This window comes from Carlito syrichta, unplaced genomic scaffold, assembly GCF_000164805.1.
Source record: "Carlito syrichta isolate Samal-C Ts95f unplaced genomic scaffold, Tarsius_syrichta-2.0.1 Scaffold305117, whole genome shotgun sequence".
Classification (NCBI taxonomy): Eukaryota; Metazoa; Chordata; class Mammalia; order Primates; family Tarsiidae; genus Carlito; species Carlito syrichta.
Window position 1 is genome coordinate 233,051 of NW_007249213.1, and position 5,848 is coordinate 238,898.

Below are 5,848 nucleotides of genomic sequence, written 5' to 3' on the forward strand. Positions count from 1 at the left end.
ATCACTCAGTATTATAGACTCTAAGTCCATCCAGGTTGCTGTGAAGTTCATGATTTTGCTATTCTTTATGGCTGTGTAATATTCCATCATGTAAACGTACCACATTTTTTTATTCAGTCCTCTTTCAATGAGCAGCTTGGTTAGTTCCATGTTCTCACTACTGTGAACAATGCTACAATAAACATAGGTGTGCAGGTATCTTTTTTATAGAGTGATTTGAGCTCTTCTGGGTATATTCCCAGTAGTGGGGTTGCGGGGTCCTATGGAAGATCAATTTTTAGATCTTTTAGAAATCACCACACTGTTTTCCACAGAGGCTGTATTAGTTGACACTCCCACCAACAGTGTAGAAGTGTTCCCTTTTCACCATATCCTTTCCAGCATCTGTTGTTTTTTGAGGGGTGTTTTTGGTTTTTTGGGGGGTTTTTTTTTAGTTGGCCAGTGCACTCACTCCGCCACGCAGACTAGAGTGCACTATCTGCTCATGGCCACCACAGCCTCGACCTGCTGGGCTCCAGCAATCCTTCTGCCTCAGCCTTCTAAGTAGCTGGAACTACAGGCATGCGCTACCACACCCGGCTAATTTTTGATTTATTGTACAGATGAGGTCTCACCAAGTTGCCTAAGCGGGTCTCGAACCCGCGAGCTCAGGCAATCCACTCACCTCAGCCTCCCAAGGCGCGGGATTACAGGCTGAGCCACCGAGCCTGGCTGTTTTTTGAATTCTTGTTGATGGCCATCCTGACTGGAGTTAGGTGGTATCTCAGTATAGTTTTAATTTACATTTCTTTGATGACCAGTGAAGCTGAGCAATTTTTCATGTATCTGTTGGTTGCTCATATGTCTTCTTTTGAGAACTGTCTATTCATATCTTTTACCCACTTTGTAATGGGGCTGTTTTTTTTTTTCTTTTTGGCACATTTGAGTTCCTTATAGATCCTAGATGTTAGGCCTTTGTCAGACATACAGTTGACAAATATTTTTCCCCAATATTTGGACTGTCTTCCCACTCTCTGGATGGTTTCTTTGACTTTGCAGAAGCTTGTCAGTTTGATGAGGTCCCACTTGTCTATCTTATCTCTTATGGCATAGGCACTTGGGGTTTTGATCAGAAATTGGTTGCCAGTTCCAATTTCCATAAGGGTGTCTCCTGCATTTTCTAAGCTTCTTATAGTTTGATGCTTTACATTTAGGTCTTGATCCATTTAGAGTTGATTTTTGTGTATGGTGATAGGTAAGCATCTTGTTTTCATCTTCTGCATGTGGTTAACCAGTTTTCCCAGCATCATTTACTAACAGGTTCTCCCCCCAGTGATTGGTGGTGGAGGCTTTGTCGAAGATGATTTGGTTGAAAAATTGAGGTTTTGCTTCTGGAATCTCTATCCTGTTCCATTGGTCTATATGACTATTCTTATACCAATACCGGGCTGTTTTGATTATTGTAGCCTTTTAAATATAGTTTAAAGTCTGGGAGTCTGATACCTCCTGCTTTGTTTTTCTTTGCTGAGGATTGTTTTGAACATTTGTGGTTGTTTATGTTTCCATATGAGTTCCTGTATTGTTTCCAGGTCTAAGAAGAATGCTGCTGGTAACTTAATGGGTATTGCGTTAAATCTGTAGATTACCTTGGGTAGGATGGACATCTTAACAATGTTGATTCTTCCAATCCATGAGCATAGAGTATTTTTTCATTTGTTTGTGCCATCTTTGATTTCTTTGAGCAGTGTTTTGTAGTTTTCAATGTAAAGATCTTTCACGTCTCTGATTAGGAAGATGCCAAGGTATTTGATTTTTTTTTTCTGGCTATTGTAAATGGGATTATGCTTTTTATTTGGGTTTCTGTTTGTTTTTTGTTAGTGACAGAAATGTGACTGTCTTTTGCACATTGATTTTATACCCTGAGACTTTGCCAGTCTTTTATCAGCGCAAAGAGGTTTTTGACAGATTCTATTGGGTTTTCGAGGTACAGAATCATGGCATCTGCAAACAGTGATAACTTGACTTCCTCTTTTCCTATTTGGATACCACTGATCTCCTTCTCTTGTCTGATTGCTCTGGCTAGGACTTCCAAAACTGTGTTGAAAGGGAGGGATGAGAGTGGGCATCCTTGTCTTGTTCCGGTTTTCAGGGGAAATGGTTCCAATTTCTGTCTGTTTAGCAGTATGTTGTCTGTGGGTTTCTCCTAGATGGCTCTTACTATTTTGAGGTATATTCCATTTATGCCTAAATGTTTGAGGGTTTTTATCAAGAAGGGGTGCTGAATTTTATCAAAAGCTTTTTCCGTGTCTAACAGTAATCATGTAGTTTTTGTTTTTACATCTGTTGATGTTTTTAATTACGTTATGGTCTTACGAATATTGAACCAGACCTGCATCCCAGGAATGAAACCTACCTGGTCATGGTGTATGATTTTTGAGATGTGTTGTTGAATTCGATTTGCTAGGATCTTGTTGAGAATTTTAGCATCAGTGTTCATCAAGGATATTGGCCTGTAGTTCTCTTTCTTTGTTGAATCTTTACCTGGCTTGGGCATCAATGTGACGCTAGCTACATAATTAATTAAAATGATTTGGGAAATTTCATCTTTCTCAGTTGCCTGGAATACTTTCAGTAGGATTGGTATCAGTTCTTCCTCGTAAGTTTTGTAGAATTCTGTTGGAAAGCCATCTGGTCCAGAACTTTTTTTGTAGGTAATTTTCTTATGACACAGTCAGATTTCCTGGATTGTTATTGGTCTGTGTAGGGTCTCGATTTCTTCTTGTTTCAACTTGGGACGGTTGTGTGATGTCAGAAAGTTCTCCATTTCCTTTAGGTTTTCACGTTTGTTTCCATATAAGTGTACATAGTAGTCTCTGATAATCTTCTGTATTTCTTTGGGGTTGGCTGTGACTTGACCTTTTGCACTTCTGATTGTGTTTATTTGGGCTTTCTCTCTCTTTTTCTTGGTCAGTCTAGCTAGGGGACCATCAGTCTTGTTTATCCTTTCAAAGAACCAGCTTTTTGTTTCATTATTTTTTTGTATTATCTTTTTGTCTTCTATGTCCCTAATTTGGGCTTTTATTTTGGTGATCTGGATTCTTCTGAAGTTAGGGTTTTGGTGGTCTTGGCTTTTCCAGCTCCCTTAGGTGATTTGTTAGGTTAACTTATGATTTTTCTACTTTCTTCATGTGTGTTTGTAGGGAGATGAAATCTCTTCTTAGTACTGCTTTCATGGCATCCGAGGTTTTGGTAAGATGTTTCTTCATTTTCATTTGTTTCCACGTATCTGTTAATCTCTGTTTTGATTTCCATGTTGACCCAGGAGTTACTTAGCATCATGCTGTTTAGTGTCCGTTTCTTTGTGGGGTTTGGGGGAGCTTTGTTGATATTGATTATTTTTTATTCCACTGTGGTCTGAGAAGGTGCATGGCAGGATTTCAACCTTGTGAAATTTGTGTATGCTTGATTTATGGCCGAGGATGTGGTCGATCTTAGAGTACATTCCATGTGGTGATGAGTAGAATGTATATTCCATGGTTGCTGGGTGGAGTATTCTGTAAGTATCAATTAAGTCCATTTGGTCAAGTGTCACATTGAGGTTCTGGGTCTCCTTGTTGGTTTTTTTGTCTTAATGATCAGTCTAGGGTCATGAGTGAGGTATTTAAGTCCCCAGCTATGATAGTATTAGAGTCAATATCTTTTAAGTTTACATAGAAGCTGCTTTACGAACATTGGTGCTCCTATGTTGGGTGTATATATGGTTAGTATGAATATTTCTTGTTGATGGATTGAACCTTTTATCATTATGTAGTGACCTTCTACACATTTTTTTTTTTTAGTAGCCACTTTATTAAAGTGTAATTCAGATACCATAAAGTTCAATCTTTCACAGTTAGGGATTTTCAGTATGTTGACAAAGTTGTGTGTTGTTAACCACCGATTCCAGAACATTTTCATCAGCCTGGGGAGAAGCTCTGCACCCAAAGCAATCATTCTCCAAGCCCCATCCCCACCCTCTGGCAACCGCTAATTGACTTTCTGTTTTTATTGATTTGCCTATTCTGGATATTTCATATATAGCCATGCCTCACTTGGTAGAGATTCATTCTGAGAAATCCATTGTTAGGCAATTTCATCATTGTTTGAGTATCACAGAACGTACTTACGCAAACCTAGATGGTATAGTCTGCCACACAGTCACTCAGCATGACCCCTTACCAGCAACATCCATGATTTTTTTTTTCTTTTTTTGAGTCAGAGTCTTACTCTGTCACCAAGGCTGAAAGGCAGTGACATGCTCAGGGCCACTGCAGCCCCGACCTGCTGCACTCAAATGATCCTTCCGCTTCAGCCCTCCAAGTAGCTGGGGACTACAGGCACGTGCCACCATGCCTGGCTAATTCTTTTTATTTATTATAGAGATAAGGTCTTGCCATGTTTCCCAGGCTGGTCTCGAACCCATGGGCTCAGGCAATCCTCTCGTCTCAGCCTCCCAAAGTGCTGGGATTACAGGTTTAAGCTACTGCACCTCGCCATCCATGAGTTTTTTATCTTTAGGAGCCATGACGAATAAAACAACAGGTGAGTAAATCAAGCACAAGAGAACATGAGATGTATGAGGCTGCTATCAGCGTGACACACATTATTTTATAGTAAACTTTTTTTATATTAGTAGAATAGTTACATTCTAAAATAGCGGTAAAAATATAATAGAGTAAATATATAAACCAGTAACAGTCGTTTATTGTCATTATCCAGTATTAATGTACTACACACACAGTAATTATATATGCTATACATTTATACAACTAGCAACACTGTAGGTTTGTTTATACCAGCATTACCACAAACATGGCTACAATGTCACTAGATAATAGAAATGTTCAGCTCCATTATAATCTTTTTATTTATTTTTGAGTTGGAGTCTCACTCTGTCATCCAGGCTGGAATGCAGTGTCACACTCATGGCCACTACAGTCTCAACCTGCTGGGCTCAGGTGATCCTTCTGCCTTCCACTCAGGTGATCCCTCAGCCTTCCAGGTAGCTGGAACTACAGGTGCATGCCACCATGCCAAGCTAATTTTTTGATATATTGTAGAGATGAGGTTTCACCAAGTTGTCCTGGCTAGTCTCGAACCCCTCGGCTCAGACAATTTTCTTGCCTCCGCCTCCTAAAGTACTGAGATTATAGGTGTGAGCCACTGCACTCAGCCTTATTTTATTTTTTGTAGTAACAGGATCTTGCTATGTTGCCCAGTCTGGTCTCAAATCCTGGCCCCAAGTGATCCTCCCACCTCAGCCTCCTAAAGTGCTGGATTACAGGCGTGAGCCACCATGCCCAGTTTGAATAGCACAGCAGGTCAAGGCTGCAGTGGCTATGAGCATGCCACTGCACTCCAACCTGGGAGACAGAGTGAGACTTCAACTCAAAAAAAAAAAAAAAAAAAAGACCACTGTTCTTTCCCTGTTGAATTGTCTTGGCATTCTTGTCAGAGGTCAATTGTCTATGAACATGTAGGTTCATTTCTAGACTCACAGATCTTTTTTTTTTTTTTTTTTTGAGTGGGAGTCTCACTCTTGCCCAGCCTGGAGTACAGTGGCCGCTCCCAGCCACCTCAGCCTCGACCTGCTGGGCTCCGGCGATCCTTCCACCTCAGCCTTCCAAGTAGCCGGAATTACAGGCATGTGCTACCATGCCTGGCTGATTTTTTGATTTATTGTAGAGATGAAGTCTCACTGTCCAGGCGGGTCTCGAACCCATGGGCCCAGGCAATCCACTCACCTCAGCCTCCCAAAGGCGCGGGATTACAGGCTGAGCCACCGAGCCCGGCACCTCACATCTTTAAAATAAAATATTTGGACGGGCTC

The 5,848-nt window shown here is 40.8% G+C and overlaps 1 protein-coding gene across 1 annotated transcript in view; it reads left to right on the forward strand.

The window, feature by feature from the left end:
* Positions 1 to 5,848, forward strand: part of PFAS (phosphoribosylformylglycinamidine synthase) — a 21,633-nt gene that overhangs the window by 7,897 nt on the left and 7,888 nt on the right. The window lies entirely within an intron of this gene.